Source organism: Protopterus annectens, chromosome 11.part0, assembly GCF_019279795.1.
Source record: "Protopterus annectens isolate FY-2018-M chromosome 11.part0, PAN1.0, whole genome shotgun sequence".
Classification (NCBI taxonomy): Eukaryota; Metazoa; Chordata; order Ceratodontiformes; family Protopteridae; genus Protopterus; species Protopterus annectens.
The window spans coordinates 1,506,603,027-1,506,621,644 of NC_056745.1; positions in this window are offsets into that span (position 1 = coordinate 1,506,603,027).

Genomic DNA, 18,618 nt, shown 5'->3' on the forward strand with positions numbered 1-18,618 from the left:
ACAGACATTTCTCCTCTCACACAAGATGAGGTCACAACACATAAACCCACAAATGTGGAAGTACTCACTAGAAACCTACCAAAAGATCAGAGACCTCCAAAGCGAAAACCACTTGAACACACTGCAACACAAATAGAAACCACTACGCATAACAACACACATACCAGTGTCTCAGCTCAAAACCAAATGTCTTGTTCATAAGCAGCTCAATAGTGAGACACACAGATGTCCCCCTCACCAGGATGGACAAGGTGAAGGTCACAGTTAGCTGCTTGTCAAGTTTCAGGATTCTTCAAATTATCCATGCAATCAAGCCACTCAACAAGTACTGTTATGACTCTGTCATAGTCAATGCTGGGATGAATGACTTGAGACATACCTCCCAGGACTATATGAAGAGAGACATGACTAAACTCTCAGATTATGTGTCCCACACAGGTATGTCCATAGCCCTAAGCAGCATTCTACCTTCACTCAGGATGCTGCCACAATATAGACAAAAAATGACAGACTTCAACAATTGGCTTACCTTCTGGTGTCAGTCCAGAGGGATCCAGTATCTGTTAGCCTGTGAGGACGTGGTCAACAGACTACTCTGCTTTGCCAGAGAAGGGCTGCAATTGTTTCCTTTAGGCTTTCAGGTACTGCCAAAGGTTCTTGCCTAACCCATAGTGCCCTTTTTAGGCAATGTCAAAAAAATAAAATTTCAGATGTAATAAAATCCACTCGAGACAAACTCAAGGTTATGCTGCTTAATGCTAAGATCCTAAACAGGAAAATGCACTCCCTGGAAGCAATACTCTCCCTGAAAGATGCTGATGTTTGTGCAGTCACGTGAGACATGGTTCATGGCTGCGGACAGCACCACAGCAATGTAAGGCTGCAATGTCTTCCACACAATCAGACGTCAAAACAAGAATGAGCAGGAATGAACAAAAGGCAGAAGAGCATCCATCTTCTTTAAAGATAAGTACACCTCGAGACTGTTTAAACAGTATGACTCTCTTCAGCTATTCCAGGATGAATGAACGAAAGGCAGAAGTGCATCCATCTTCTTTAAAGATAAGTACACCTCGAGACTGGTTAAACAGTATGACTCTCTTCAGCTATTCTAGGATGAATGAACCAAAGGCAAAAGAGCATCCATCTTCTTTAAAGATAAGTACACCTCGAGACCGGTTAAACAGTATGACTCTTTTCAGCTATTCCAGGTTCAACTAACTACAGCTGAAATACCCTACCACATCTTTACTAGCTATAGGTTTCCCACCGTGCACCAAGAGAAACAAACCATCAATCTGGACCTACTAGAGTCACTCACCATATAGCCAAACACCTTGTTCATGGGAGACTTTAACTATCCTTCTATTAATTGGGTAACCTAAATGAGCACAAAAAATGATTCCTCATAGATTCCTGGACTTTGTCAGTGCAAATGCCTTGGAAAAGATAGTCCTTACCCCCACAAGGAGTCCCAGTGTCCTCGACTAAGTACTCGCCAACATAGGGGATCACTACACTCCCACTGTGTGGTGCCCTTATTCAAAGTAACTATCAGGCCTGACATCACCACAGGAGCAAAAAAAAAATAAAAATAAATTTCCAAAGCTAATTAAGCCTACTAAGAGATAGTATAACAAGTTTCAGAACCTCTGCAAACTCAGTACACAAATGCTTTGTATAACCACCTAAACAACTGTATAAACTAATCTGTACCTGACTGGATTAAAACCAGGTTCTCCCAAAAAACAAGGCATCCTGGTGAACCTCTAATATAAATAGGTTATATAACAACAGGAAGAAACTGATGTCCAAGAGTAAGAGGGAACTTACTCAGCAAAGAAAAATTCTCTCCACAGCTTGAACAAGCAAATCAGATATCTTGTAAAGTCCTCTAAAACTAATTACAAACTAAAATAGCATCCCTTGCTAAGTATAATCATAAGGCATTCTTTAGCTACACAAGAATTCTAAAAGTAAATGCCCAGCTATGTGCTGAACTAGTAGTGGATGGTGCCATTCATACTGTAGCTGAGTAAATTGCCAACCTGCTATCCGACAGAATTTGCACAAAGTTCACCCCCCATCCCCACCACCCATACCCCAAAGCATTCCTAACACTAGTCTCCTTCTTAGTATCTCTAGAGATCAGTTCATATCTGCACACTCCAAAGCCAAAAACATGGTCTCAGTGGGACCAGACAATATCCTGGGCTGCTTACTTAGCAATCTAAAACAAGACCTAGTGGAACCACTTGGCTGTCTTTTTAAACACAGCCTGAGAACTGGCTGTGTTCCAGCAAAGTGGAGAACAGTAACAGTAATCCCCTTGCACAAAGGGGGCCCATCAACTGACCCTGGGAACTGTAGACCCATAAGCCTAACCAGCCTCATTTGCAAGTCCATGGAAAGAATCATCATGGACCTTATCAATAAAGACATGGGTGATGTTCAAACTCTTGATCCAACCCAGTTTGCCTTCATTAAGGGTAGATCATTCTTGTTAAACCAAGTGGAAATCTTTGAGAGTGTCACCAAAGCCCTGCATGAAGTTAAGACAATGCATACACCTATCTTGACATAGCCAAGCCTTTTGGCACGATTCTCCTCTTAGGTGTCATTGAGAAACTCTCCCACCTGGGGACTAACACTTATGTCTCTAGATGGGCAGCAGCTCACTGGCAGAACACACACCATTGAAACTGAGGACTCTACCTCCACCAGTACACCAGTCACCAGTGGCGTACCACAAGGATCTGTACTGGGCCCATTACTGTTTTGAATCCATTTTTCAGACTTCCGGGCTAAAGTAGATGGCCTGTGGCTTACCAAGTTCACTGATGACTGCAAATTGGGTGCAGTCATTGAGTTCCCGAATTATGTTAACATATTACAGAAGGGTCTAATAAACAAATGACTGGTGCCAAAGCCATGGACTAAAACTAAATGCGAAAAAGTGCATTATTATCCTCTTCGACAAAGTGGAATAACCTGCTAATTACAGTTTTAGCAGCATCTCCCCCAAGCTCAAACCCACTGGTGCAAGACTTGGGAACTCAGGTTGACAGAAATCTAAACTTTGATCACCATGTTTTCACAGTAGAAAGGAAAGCCTTCTACACTGTGTACCTCATATGTAAGGGCATCCCATCCAGGTCTAAAGATGTTATAACTCCACTGTACTCAGCACTCATTACACCACTAATAGAGTACACTGCCCCCTCACTAGACATCTGCAGCAACTGGAAAGACCAGAGTGGTTTGTCGCAATGTGGATAGACTGAAAGCATAGTCACTGTACTTTGTATCTTATAGGCTGCTGAGAGGTAAATTGTGCTTAAAGAAAAATACCACTGGAGCAGAGTAAAGCTGAAGTATTCCCTTTAATACACAGGTCTGGTACCTTGGCTGTTCGCCTTCAACGGATAACTAATCAATAATACAGCCATCTTAAATAAGTTTCAAAAACCTTAAACCATTCTGTTAATTACATTTAATTACATTCAATTAATTTCAATTTGCATAATCCAAAAGTTTTAAGCTTAAAAAACAATTAACATATCATATAAACTTACTACCCTTAAATAACAATTTAACTAATATTTTAAATTATGACTTTTTCAAACTAGCAAAACTACACCTTTTACAAAATCATGCAAAACAGACAGAAACATACAGTGAAGCCAACATTATGCAATAAATTAACTTTTCACTTAATACACTAAATTTGCTTCTAAATTAAGACCCCTGAGTGAAAGTATCCTATAATTTAAAATGAACTTACTGTCCAAATCTAACAACTTCCTAACTACATCACCCCCCCCCCTTTTAACTATAGGTCGAGCAAGAACAGAATAGAACAAACCCAACATATTACCCTCATGCACATTCAAAAAGTGTTCAGCAACTGGACTTTTCATATTCCCATTCTGAACATCCCTAAGATGTTCCAAAATCTTAGTTTTTACAGCCCTTTTAGTCTGCCCTATGTACCATTTGATTTCAACACAATTGCAACGAATAGCATGCACTACAGCACAAGAATGACAATTAAACTTACCCTTATATTCAAATTTCCTACCATGAATTAAAGCTCCCGAGATGTTCTTAACATGAGCACAAACTTTGCAATGGCCACAAGAAAACATACCAAATGATTCCTGCTGAACACCACAATAGCCCATCTTCAAAAGCTCCTTCAAATTTGAGTAATGTCCATATGAGAATCTAACTTATCTAGGAAATAACTTTCCCGCATAAGCATCCTCACACACTACATGCCAAGATTCCAAAATGATTTTCCTCATTTTTTCAGAAAACCCAGAGTATTTGGAAACAAAAAAGAGTTCCCTATCCTCCTGATTACCCAAACTATTACAAGAATGTTTCCTTCTTCCACCACTCAAAACATGTTTATTTTTTGAAACCTCACCTAAAGCCTTACTCAATAATTTCTCATCATAACCCCTTAAACTCAACCTCTTTTTAGTATTAAAAAGAAATTCCATTTTACACTTTTTGAATGTGCATGGGGGTAATATGTTGGGTATGTTCTATTCTGTTCTTGCTCAACCTATAGTTAAGAAGGGGGTGATGTAGTTAGGAAGTTGTTAGATTTGGAAAGCAAGTTCATTTTAAATTATAGGACACTTTCACCCAGGAGTCTTAATTTAGAAGCAAATTTAGTGCATTAAGTGAAAAGTTAATTTATTGCATAATGTTGGCTTCACTGCATGTTTCTGTCTGTTTTACATGATTTTGTAAAAGGTGCAGTTTTGATAGTTTGAAAAAGTAATAATTTAAAATATTAGTTAAATAGTTATTTAAGGGTAGTAAGTTTATATGAAATGTTAATACTTTTTTAAGCTTAAAACTTTTGGATTATGCAAATTGAAATTAATTGAATATAATTAAATATAATTAACAGAATGGTTTAAGGTTTTTGAAATGTATTTACAATGGCTGTATTCTTGATTAGTTATCCGTTGGAGACGAACAGCCGGGGTACCAGACCTGTGTGTTAAAGGGAATACTTCAGCTTTACTCTGCTCCAGTGGTATTTTTCTTTATTTGTAAATTGTGCTTAGCCTACAGGGTAGTCTCCAACCCTGCCCAATGGTAATGTGCACATCTGCAAATCAAATGGAACAAGAGTCAGTCACTCCAGGGATCTTAACCTAGCCTGTGACATCAACAGAACATGCTAGAGAGACAGATATATCTCTCAGAGATTGCTGCTCTTTTGGAATAGACTCCAAATCCACATAAGGCAGAACTCCTCACAGACCATATTCAAGAATAGACTGGACAATCGGATGGAAGATCACAAATTCATCCTGGGAGTAGTGTCCATGTCCCTCATAGACAGAGGTAGTCGGTGCTGACCTTACACTTGCTCTGATAATAATGCCCATCTAACCAAGGTGATTTAGGGTAACTCGGTATAACATGGCTAAGATTGTTCAGAACTCGGATATAACATGGCTAGGCTTGTAAGGGCTGTAGGGCTATTAGCCTTGTAACTTCCTATGAACCTATGAACCTATGAAAGGATGTGGACATGAGGTGTCTGCAAGTGCTCGTATATTTTTACATATGTGGATGCACAAACCTTTCATCAATATGTCTTCTTATCAAAAAGAGAAAAAGCTGGAATCATTGATCAAAAATCAACTGATCAAAAATTGCTGAATTTTTCACTATGAGATTGCAGTACATTGGGGAGTGGGGAATATGCCCTTTCCCTATTGTAGTGTAATCTCATAGTTGGTTCATATAATTAGCAAGATGTTCCCTCAGCAAAAAAAAAAAAAATGTTTTTCACATTTGTTTTAAAACCTTTCTGGTTGCCTTTGTTAACAATTAGGAGCTGATTATTGGTGGATCTGCAATGTGCATTTTCAATGAAAAGTTATATTTATATATATATATATATATATATATATGTGTGTGTGTGTGTGTGTGTGTGTGTGTGTGTGTATATATATATATATTTATATATATATATATATACATATATATATATATATATATATATATATATATATATATATATATATATATATATATATATATATATATATATATATATATATGGAGAGAGAGAGAGGTTTACCATCAAATGGGTGATTGGACTCTGTGCAATTCACGTTAGTCCAAATCGACCCATTTGGTAGAATCAGATGAATGAATGCAAAAATGCAGAAATGTACAATAGCGAATGCAATACAGCATTCACTGTTGTGACTTTCTGCATTTTCATGCAGATCGCACTATATTGAGGATCGGAAAATGTACCCTTTCCCTCACTATAGTGTGATCTTGCAGTTTGTATATCTAAGTAGCAGGGGGTGTGGGGGGCGGAAGTGTAGTATTTTCAGTAAAGTCGACATTTCTGAGATGTCGATGCTAAAAAAATACTTCCTTCTACATTTATTTGGTTCCTTCTTGTGATTTTTCGATATTATGGTTCTGAAATCTGAACACTCACACAATGTTGGTGTGAGAATATAATAGTAAACCTATATATATATATATATATATATATATATATATATATATATATATATATATATATATATATATATATATATATATATATATATATATATATATATATATATATGCTTTCTTATATGGAATATGTGGTGCATTACATTCCAAGAATACAATGCCATCCTTATTTAGACTGACTTGAACTGCCTTTTACATTTTTAGTATTTTAACAATCGACCATGTAATTTGTAATATTTGCATATCTTCATTTTACAGTACAGTGTCTGGTTAAATCTGCACTGTTACACATTTCACAAACAAAAGCCATAAACATTTGCTGTTCTATTTTCTTATTTGTTTGCACTGAAAGAAAATGGACTTTAAAATGTGACACACGTCTCCAATGAGGTTAAGTCACAGAGAATACAAAGACTAGTCAAATGAATATACTCTCAAAGTACTTTCTTCCAGCTGTGATATCCCTTTTCAGAACATTACAATTTCTATATATTTAATATGCATTTCAAGGCAGCAAAGGTACTAAATAATCTACTGAGGAGTGGACAATAATATCATTTTAAGTTATTGTCTGATACACATTTACATTCAATTCTTTGCATAGTGGCTTTTTTCCATTTGATTTCATTTTCCACTTCTGTGCCGTATTTTTGTGGCTGTTGTGTCTTGTTCAAGAATAAGGCTTCTGCGCAATGAAAATGATGCTCTGCAATGCATGTTAAAATAAAAAGGACTTGACTTAAACTTTTTAGAACTTTTATTCATTTTGCTTTTCTTATAATATATATATAATATATATATATATATATATATATATATATATATATATATATATATATATAAATACTACATACTATATACTGCTGCAAAGCAAGTATTAATTTTGCAGTTACATTTTGATCACATTATGTGTTGCATACACCTAAATTATGTGATGATTCTTTAATAAACCTACTACCAGAGAAGAAAAATTCTTAAAATGAAGAACTGTTTGGTATACTGAAAGCACAGAATGAACATATTTTAGATAACGTACTGTAAAGCAATACAAACTTATCAAATATATATTTTTCTTTTATACTATCACATCCTTGCATTTTTAGCATTTCCCAATGCAGTCTGCATTTTATCAGTTCCACATAATGGACAAGGACTACACATGATATCGAAATATAGCTTGGGATCCATAAAATGTGTATTACACAGTGCATACTTGTGTTGGAACTGGACCCATACAAATACTGACTTCATGCTCTAATACAGTCACCCTAAAAAATACCAAAGTAGATACAAGTTGTTGTTGTGTCTTTCGGCTTTTTCTGGTTAGGGGTTGCCACAGCGGAACTCCGGTCCGCTAATGATTGGCAGTAGATTTTTATGTGCCGAGTTGCCAGCCCTGATGCACAACCTTCAACGAAGGTACACCCATTCACGCATGTCTCCAGACAGAAGATGCTCTAGCTGACAATCGAATGGGACAACGTCTTACTGTGAGGTGACAGCACTACTGCAGCACCACCACCGCAGTCTAAGGGTTCATATTGAAATTTAAAATAAATGAGGTAGAAGAAGGAGGTCATAAAGATATTAAAATGCTTGTAGGGCAAATATAGTCATGATTCCTACTTGTACATATAGAAGAAGTTGTGCAGCTCTGTGTGCCTGACTATAACAGGGCAAACACACCAAAAATGCCATTGCTGATCTATTAAGAATGTTTAGAATCACAGTAGTTGTTATGTAGCGACATACTATAATGCTTGGCATCGCCAGTTTTTAGTTTTTTATATTTGTTTTCCTGGGTAAAGCACTGATCTTCATAGACCATTTTTAGTCTCAGCCAGGGAGCGATGTCTGGTTTAGTGACTTGCTCAAAGTCATACCATTAGGCAGTGGAAATCAAACCTTGCAGCATTGGACCATAGGGAACAGCTTGCTAACTGCTCCTTAATCGTCTAAGCCAACTGCCAGACAGTTTGGTTCCTGTAAGTATTTGTGAGGTGCTAGCCAGCACGAACATAAACAGTAAAGTCAGTGGGTGATGTGCCATACTTTTGCCAATCAAGGCATTACTAATCACGGATGAGCTGACTGAGACATTGCACTGGTCTCCTTTGACATGTGTCACCCACATGTTGAATAATTTATAGGTGATTAAGGTATGTATACCGCTTTTCATATCTGATACAGGGATTTATCCCCAAACAACTAGGGAAAAGCTGGGTACTTCCTAGGCCTGTGCCTCTGGAATACTCAACACATTCTCTGCCATGAATGTTCTACATCTGTTGAGGAGCATATATTCTTTCCTAGCACACTACAAGTGAGCAGTAACACTATACATATCTTCTACAACATTTCCATCCTCCTTGGGGTACTGGGTGCATTATTTTGCACATAAGCAGCCATAAAGTTTAAAACTAACTCCAAAGTCACAAAGGGTTCTGAATCAGAAGAGAATACAGCACTTCTGTAAGGTTGTAAAAACTGGGTGGTCTGAATTCAGATATAATATAGTCATCAGTTGCTGTTACTGAGGAGAGTACCACTATTGATTGGAAACAAAAGGGTTCCCTTCCCCAATGGGTATGGTGAGTGCTCAGACTATTCATTCTTTTGATCATCTGTTGATACGGCCAAAGCTTCAGCCTGTTGAGTGGGCTTGATAACCAGCCAGGAATGGGACACACAGTACTACTGTGACATCAGACTGTGATTCTGGTATCTGTGTCTCATCATCGTCATCGTCATTGTCATCATCATCATCATCACGAACCCCTGCATGGATGCCATCATCCACCTATCATCATTCTGTGTGTTATCATCATCATCATCATCATCTTCATCACCAGCACTTGCATGGATGCCATCATCCACCTGTCATCATTCTGTGTCTTATCTTCATCTTCACCATCATCATCATCATCATCACCAACACCTGCATGGATGCCATCATCCACCTGTCGTCATTCTGTGTCTTATCTTCATCATCATCATCATCATCATCATCACCAACCCCTGCATGGATGCCATCATCCACCTGTCGTCATTCTGTGTCTTATCATCATCATCATCATCATCACCAACACCTGCATGGATGCCATCATCCACCTGGCATCATTCTGTGTCTTATCTTCATCATCATCATCATCATCATCACCAACCCCTGCATGAATGCCATGATCCACCTGTCGTCATTCTGTGTCTTATCTTCATCATCATCATCATCACCAACCCCTGCATGGATGCCATGATCCACCTTTCGTCATTCTGTGTCTTATCATCATCATCATCATCACCAACTCCTGCATGGATGCCATCATCCACCTGTCATCATTCTGTGTCTTATCTTCATCATCATCATCATCATCACCACCATCATCATCATCATCATCACCAACACCTGCATGGATGCCATCATCCACCTGTCATCATTCTGTCTTATCATCATCATCATCATCATCATCAACGCCAACACCTGCATGAATGCCATCATCCACATGTTGTCATTCTGTGGCTTATCATCATCATCATCATCATCACCAACTCCTGCATGGATACCATCATCCACCTGTCGTCATTCTGTGTCTCATCTTCATCATCATCATCACCACCATCATCATCACCAACACCTGCAAGGATGCCATCATCCACCTGTCATCATTCTGTCTTATCATCATCATCATCGCCGCCATCATCATCATCATCACCAACACCTGCATGGATGCCATCACCCACCTGTCGTCATTCTGTGTCTTATCATCATCATCATCATCATCATCAACACCAACCTATGCATAGATGCCATCATCCACCTGTTGTCATTCTGTGTCTTATCATCATCATTATCATCATCATCACCAACTCCTGTATGGATGCCATCATCCACCTGTCATCATTCTGTGTCTTATCATCATCATCATCATCACCACCATCATCATCATCATCATCACCAACACCTGCATGGATGCCATCATCTACCTGTCATCATTCTGTGTCTTATCTTCATCATCATCATCATCACCACCAGCAACACCTGCATGGATGCCGTCATCCACTTGTTGTCATTCTGTGTCTTATCTTCATCATCATCATCATCATCATCACCACCAGCAACACCTGCATGGATGCCGTCATCCACCTGTTGTCATTCTGTGTCTTATCTTCATCATCATCATCATCATCATCAACCCCTGCATGGTTGCCATCATCCACCTGTCATCATTCCGTGTCTTATAATCATTATCATCATCATCATCATCATCAACCCCAACTCCTGCATGGATGCCATCATCCACCTGTCATCAGTTTGTGTCTTATCTTCATCATCATCATCATCATCATCATCATCACCAACCCCTGCATGGATGCCATCATCCACCTGTTATCATTCTGTCTTATCATCATCATCATCATCATCATCATCATCACCATCATCATCATCATTATCATCACCAACCCCTGCATGGATGGCATCATCAATCTGTCATCATGCCACAGCTACTACCAGTGTTATTGTAGCAGTGACCTGCCCTTTGACTTAACAACATGGTTACTTGTGCCTCTGCCATTCATTGCAACATGCATATTATACAATTATTATACAATGACTGGCCATTAACATTCAAAATGTAGCACGATGATTGGTCAACCCAACCAATGTGCCCATTGTAAATCTGACCATATACCAATGGAAAAAGTCTGGTTGCCTGGACTTTTTCCCATTAATATAAGCTACAGATTTTTTACTTTTTTTCAGCTTTAACAGAAAAAAAATGAAATCCAGGCAGTACATAGGTATGACATTGACAGAACAGAGAAAATACAAGGAAAATCAGGCACATTATACAAAACTAAAGAAACATGCCAGCCTTTCCTTGTACTTTCTCAATCCAGTCTCTCTCGTACCTGTCATTGGTCTGGATTTCTGACTTTATTTATTTATTTTATTTAAAAAAAAATGTCAACAGAGATCTTCCTTTTCCTTTCTCTGTTGGCTCATTTCCAAAACACTGATGTACTGCATAAGCATGCACAATCGCAGTACATCAAAAAAGCCCAGGATACTGAAAAAAAGAGGAAGAACAATGCTGCATCATTATACAAAGACATTCCCCAGGATTCACTAATCATCCATGTAAGACTAAATTAGTCTTACACGGAAGAGCCAGTCTAAGAGTAAGATGGCAGAGTGGCATGCATATTAATGAGGGCGCACTGCCTCAACTCTAAAACTAACATGGAGCATGTATGAGTGTAGGGGGCGTGTCGGACTGCCGATCAGTCCAAAACTCCACACCCTTGCAAGTTTGAAACTCGGGAAATATCTAGTTACATGAGCGAGTCCACTTACATATGTACATTCTAACACTAATCTCCCCCATATAGTAAATCCGGTACAAATATAAAAAGTAAAATAAATGTTTTTTTTTTTCATTTCTGATATAGCTGCCCATATTTGCGCGGGTTTGCCCATTGCTTAGCTACAGTTAGCAGTTTAGACACCGAAGAGGATAATAAGAAAAATATATGCAAATTAAGCAAAATAGTGATAGTGCAGTGGTTAGAGCCTTTGCACAAAAAAGAGGCATTCCCGGTTCGAGTACCACCACTACACTTTTCATTTTCTGTTGGAAATCTGTATACAAAAATATTTCCTGACATGTATTATTTAAAGTTTTGTAAAAAGCATTGAAATGTTATATGTAGTGAATGAATTTTATATCGATGTGTTTGCACTTATTTTTAAAATCGTTTTTTTCTCAAAACTTGCATTTTATCTGTCTTTGGCCTAGCACTCTTGTGTGGGGTCATTTGCTGCACTGTTATAACTTGTTGATACTTGTTAACCTCTGCTATCTCTGAAAAAACAAAAAAAACAAAAAAAAATCTTGCTTTTTTCCCACTTTTCTGAGATTTAAAAAAGTTCAGTTACAGGCTTGCTGTTCTTGAACTGTTTGTAAGTTTCTGTGAGGCCATTTTTTGCTTGGGCTAAAGGAAAGTCTCTCTGTTGATCAGTGGCAGTGAAAAACATTGAGCAGCCTGCCTGTGGGAGTGGTTACTGACTTGAAACTGTAGTTTTATTGGCCATTTTGGGTCAATTCCAAAACTCCTTCATCTTCCTCTCTTAAAACCTGGTTGGCTCGTGGTTTTGGCATCTTTTCAGGCTTGTTGGCTGTTGGTGAAGCACCCACCAAGAGGAGAAAATGCTGAGAGAAAAGGAGCCACTTTTGAGACTTTAAGTATTTTTCCTCTGTTTATTTGCTACGTTTTTCTGCATATCTGCCTATTTTGAGCATTTTCTGGCTTGTTAAATTTGATTTCTGCATTAGTAACTGTATTTAGAGCACAACCTAGAGTTGTTTACTGAATTTCCTGTTTGCACTTATTTTTAAAATCGTTTTTTTTCTCAAAACTTGCATTTTATCTGTCTTTGGCCTAGCACTCTTGTGTGGGGTCATTTACTGCACTGTTATAACTTGCTGATACTTGTTAACCTCTGCTATCTCTGAAAAACCAAAAAAAAAAAATCTTGCTTTTTTCCCACTTTTCTGAGATTTAAAAAAGTTCAGTTACAAGCTTGCTGTTCTTGAACTGTTTGTAAGTTTCTGTGAGGCCATTTTTTGCTTGGGCTAAAGGAAAGCCTCTCTGTTGATCAGTGGCAGTGAAAAACATTGAGCAGCCTGCCTGCCCTGTGGGAGTGGTTACTGACTTGAAACTGTAGTTTTATTGGCCATTTTGGGTCAATTCCAAAACTCCTTCATCTTCCTCTCTTAAAACCCTCTTTTGCGCGGTTTTGCACGTTTTTGTGCATAGCGCAACAGCGGGCAGCGCCTAATTGGGTTTAAACTATTCCTGGCTCCACAAAGTCTGCTCTTCACTTTTTCCCTTAGAACTGCTCTATCTCTCAATTTAAACACCATATTCTCATTCTAAGGCCCTTCACTGGTCCAATTAAGTAATCCTACAAGTTAGCACTATTAAACCATGAGCACTACTTACTCTTATACTCTCTACGATTACCCTGTCCTCTATTGGTCCATCTTAAATTCAGTTTCCTTATTACTCTAGCATGTCCAAAGGTCAGTCAATGGTTTCCTCTCCAGTCCAGCTGGTGAATCTGGGAATTTTGAGGAAATGTTACAACTGTCTCGTGTACACGGACAACCCTCTCCTCCTCCAAACAGGTTCAAATATATGTGAGAAATGCAACTATTTAGCCAAACTGGAGGCTGAGCTCTCTCATCTCAAAACTGCTGTAATCAGTCAGGAGGAGAAGGTAACCTCACACAACACAATTCCAGTATCACATAGTCCCACCACATCAGCGAACCAAACACATAAATACACAAAACATACTGGAGGCTCTAAATAAAAATCTACCTAAGCAACAGAGACCTCCAAAGCAGACATCCAAGCAAACGCTACCTCAAAACAAAACACACACAACACATAACCCACAAAGTCAGTGTGCCAAGCAGCCACAGCCCTTAAGGCTGAATAACACACCTGATACTCTTGTTATAGGTGACTCTATTGTCAGACACACTGACGTCCCGCTCACCAGGCTGAATAAAGAGAAGGTCACAGTGAGCTGCCTGTCGGGTGCTAGGATCCGACACATAACGCAAGCACTCAGGTCACTCCAAAGCAAATACAAATATGACTCAGTCATTGTACATGCTGGTGTGAATGACCTGAGACGTACCTCCCTGGGCTACATGAAAAGAGACATAGAGGAGCTCTCTGATCATGTAGCCCAGGCTGGTATGACCCTGACCTTGAGCAGCATCTTACCCTCACCTAGAATGATGCCACAGTACAAAGACAAAATGATTGATTTTAACAATTGGCTAAAATTTTTGTGTCATTCAAAGGAGATCCAGTGCCTGTCAGCCTGGGATGACATGCTCGACAAGCCATGTTGCTTCGCTAGGGACGGCTTGCACCTGTCACCACTGGGCTTTCGGATATTGGCAAAGGCTCTTGCCACCCCCATAGTGCCTTTTTTAGGCAAGGCTCAAAAGTCAAACCCACCCCCATAGACAGCACAAGGAACAAGAAACTAAGGGTAATGCTGCTAAACGCCAGAAGTCTTTACCTCAAGATGCACACACTCAAAGCTCTCCTCAGTATGGAGAACATCGATATCTGTGCAGTGACAGAAACCTGGTTCAAGGCTCCAGAGATCACCCCAGCACTACCAGGCTATACCTCATATCATGCTTTTCGGCCCCAAAACCCGGACCGAACCACAAAAGGAGGGGGAGTTTCCATATTTATCAAGGATATCCACACCTCCAGGTTAGTGGCATTGCACGAAGTATCAGAGAACATCCATGTGCAACTAACAGTGGGCAAGACTGCTTTTCAGTTTATAGCATCCTACAGACCACCCTGTCAAACTCAGGAATCCCATTTGGCTTTCCTGAAAACACTGGAGAACATGAAGATCTCTCTGAACACCATTATATTGGGCGACTTCAACTACCCAAACATTGACTGGAAGCACTACTCAAGCCCCAGCACCTTAGCCCAAAGATTCCTGGAAATTATAAACTCAAATGCTATAGAGCAACTAGTCACCACTCCCACAAGAGGGGACAACATACTAGACCTGATCATTACCAACATGGGGACTCTATGCTCCACACCAGAAGTATATCCCTCATTGGTAAGATCAGACCATAAATTAATTTCACTGGATGTCCACATCCCGACCCCACCCCCAGCCCAGAAAACCACAGTGAAAAACTTCTCAAAAGCGAACTTCTCACTTCTCAAAACCAAAGTGGAATCCTTCAAGGCCCCAGGGCCAGTGGAAACTACAGCCCAAACTGCAGAATACTATATAAATGCATTCTACGGATATCTCCAGGAATGCATGGATCATGCTATCCCAAACAAAACCAAGACCCAATCATCCAAAGGCAGGCGTCCAGTCTGGTGGACCCCTGCCATAAATAAACTGTACAACAGAAGGAGGAAGCTACTACATGATAGAGCAAAATCCCTAATAGGGAAGGCATCTCTGATCAGTACTAGCAAAAAATTACGATCCCTCATAAAATAATCCAAGGCCAGCTTCGAGAGAAAAATTGCATAGGACACCAAAGACAATCATAAGGCTTTTTTCAGTTATGTTAGAAACCTGGGATGCAACTCCCAGACTTGTTCTGAGTTGATTCTAAATGACAAAAAATACACTGAACCCACAGACATCGCCAATATCCTGGCAGACAGGTTCAGTGCAAACTTCTCCACCCCTCCCCCCCAAAAGAGCAAGTATCTATCCCGGGAGAGGGCTGCCTCCCAAACATCTCAGATGCTCAGGTGAAGACTGCCCTCTCCAAAGCAAAAAACACTGCTTCCATGGGACCAGATGGCATCCCAGGTTGCGTCCTACATGAACTACAAGAGGAACTAATCCCTCAAATAAAACAGCTATACAATCTCAGCCTCACTACAGGATATGTGCCCATAGAATGGCGTACAGCAACAGTGGTCCCACTCCACAAAGGTGGAGCCTCTATGGATCCTGGAAACTATCACCCCATAAGCCTGACTAGCTTAGTCTGCAAGGCAATGGAGAGGATCATCATGGAGCTCATAAACAAAGACATTGGGGACCTACAGACACTAGATCCTACCCAGTTCGGCTTTGTCAAGGGCAGATCCTGCCTTTTGAACCTGGTTGACTTCTTTGAAACAGTCACCAAAGCCATAGATGAAGGGAAGGTAGTCCACACAGCCTATCTGGACCTTGCAAAGGCATTTGACACAATACCCCACTCGGGCATCATAGATAAGCTATCCAGCTTAAATATAAACCCCTATGTCACAAGATGGGTCGCAAACTGGCTCAAAGACAGAACCCACAGAGTGAGAGTTGCTGGAGCCATGTCAGACTCGAAACCAGTCACAAGTGGCATCCCACAGGGTTCTATCCTGGGACCACTCTTGTTCGGTATATACTTTTCCGAGGTACAGGCAAACGTAGGAGAACTATGGCTCACCAAGTTCGCAGACGACTGCAAACTGGGCGCCATAATCAACCCTCCAGCTGACACAAACATCCTTCAAAAAGGTCTCACAGAGACAGATAACTGGTGCCAGCACCATGGTTTAAAGCTAAATGCCAAAAAATGTATAGTCATATCCTTTGGCAAAAACAATGTGCCCACAAATTACCACATAGGCGGAAACCCATTAAGTACAGAGAAAGTTATTAGGGACCTGGGGACCCAAGTTGATAGCAATCTCTCCTTTGAAAACCACATTGCCAAAGTGGTTAGAAAGACCTTCTACATAGCCCACCTCATCACGAAGGGTTTCACATCTAGATCAAGAGAGGTAATCATGCCCCTTTATTCATCCCTCATCAGGCCCATCATATAATACAATGCCCCTTTTGGGATGTACCTTACCCGACACCTGCAGCAATTAGAAAGACCCCAAAAGTATCTCACCAAGAGGATCAAGGGTCTCAAACAGATGCCATATGCTGCTCGGTTAAAAACTCCAGCTCTACTCAGTTGCATACTGCCTACTTGAGGCGATCTATGCCTGACATACAAAGCTATGTCAAATCCAGAATTAATGGACATGCTCCACCTCAGTAAATCTAAATCCCTTAGAGCCACACGCTCGAGGGACTTGAACCTCAGCACAGAAATAAATAGAACTTGCTGGAGGGACAGGTTCATAACCCAGAGGCTCCCTTCGCTCTGGAATAGAATTCCCGTTCATGTGAGGCAGAGCACCTCACTGAATCTCTTCAAGAAGAATCTCGATAAGTGGATGGGGGATCGTAGGTTTGTCCCAGGGATTACTCCCGTGTCACTATTAGACAGAGGCACAGTAAACTAAACCTTAAAAAGGGCACAGTATACTCAAATCAAGGGGTGGCTTAAGCCATACAGAATTGGGCTAGGCTTATAACTGCCCCAGGGCAGATAGCCTAGTATGAACCTATGAACCTATGAACCATATATATATATATATATATATATATAGGTGAAATGGTTATGCATACTGATGCATGAGTAACTTGTTTTAAGCAATGTAAAGCACTGCTAAGCATATTTTACCAGTATTAAGCATATTTATATTTAATTGCTCGTAGCTGAGCACTGTGTTAACTAGCACAATGTCTTTGTGCGGAGCTGCGCATTGCGCAATCTAGCGCAAACAGAACATGTTTGCATGTAGCTGCGTACTGCGCTAACCAGTGCAACATCGGGCAACATCAAGCAACGGTGGGCAATGTCAGGCAATGTCAGGCAACGTCGAGCAACGCTGAGCAAAGTCAGGCAAAGTTGAGCAAAGTCAGCTAAACAGGGCCACACCTCCTTCACTGTACCTTAACCATTCAGGTCTGGCCAGTAGGAAAATAAAAAACAGTGACAGGGCTTGAACTTGGGATACTGTGCACTATAGTCACACTACATAACCACTAAGCCATGACAACATTTCATAACCATGCACTTTCAACAGATACATATCTATCAAAGGGATATTAAACATTGCTAACATCAACTAAGCAGGTGTGCCTACAGCTGAGTTTTTTCAAAACTGGCCAATCACAAATAAGTGTGGGAAATGAAGCATATTTAAGCTCCACGGGTGGAAATACTTGCCGTAACTGGTTGTAGCTCCCTTCTGCAGTCAGCATGTCCGGAGTTGGAGAAGGCACTCAATTTCGAGTGCAACGTTTGGGCATTGAGGAGACCAAAGTAATGGTTTGGCTTCTTTCCACAATCATGAGGAAAGACTCCTGTGGGGCCAGTACCAGGGCACCCAATACAAAACAGAGGCCTGGAACTGTCTAGCTCGTGATCTCACTAGTGCCATTGGCGTTCCTCGGACTGGTGAGCAGGTCAGGGACCATTACTCTGACCTGAAGCGAAGTAAGGAGGATCAACTGGACCAGTGGATCCAGGAGGCCTGTGGGATGACAAATGCCCCAGTACTGAGTAAGTAGCCATTGTATTAAGTATTCTTGTCTATACTATGGATAGGTATGTCTCATTATCACTGCATTTACTTCACAGCTGCAGGTGTCCAGGCTATGAATCAGCAAGCCCATGAAGATAGGCTGCAAAG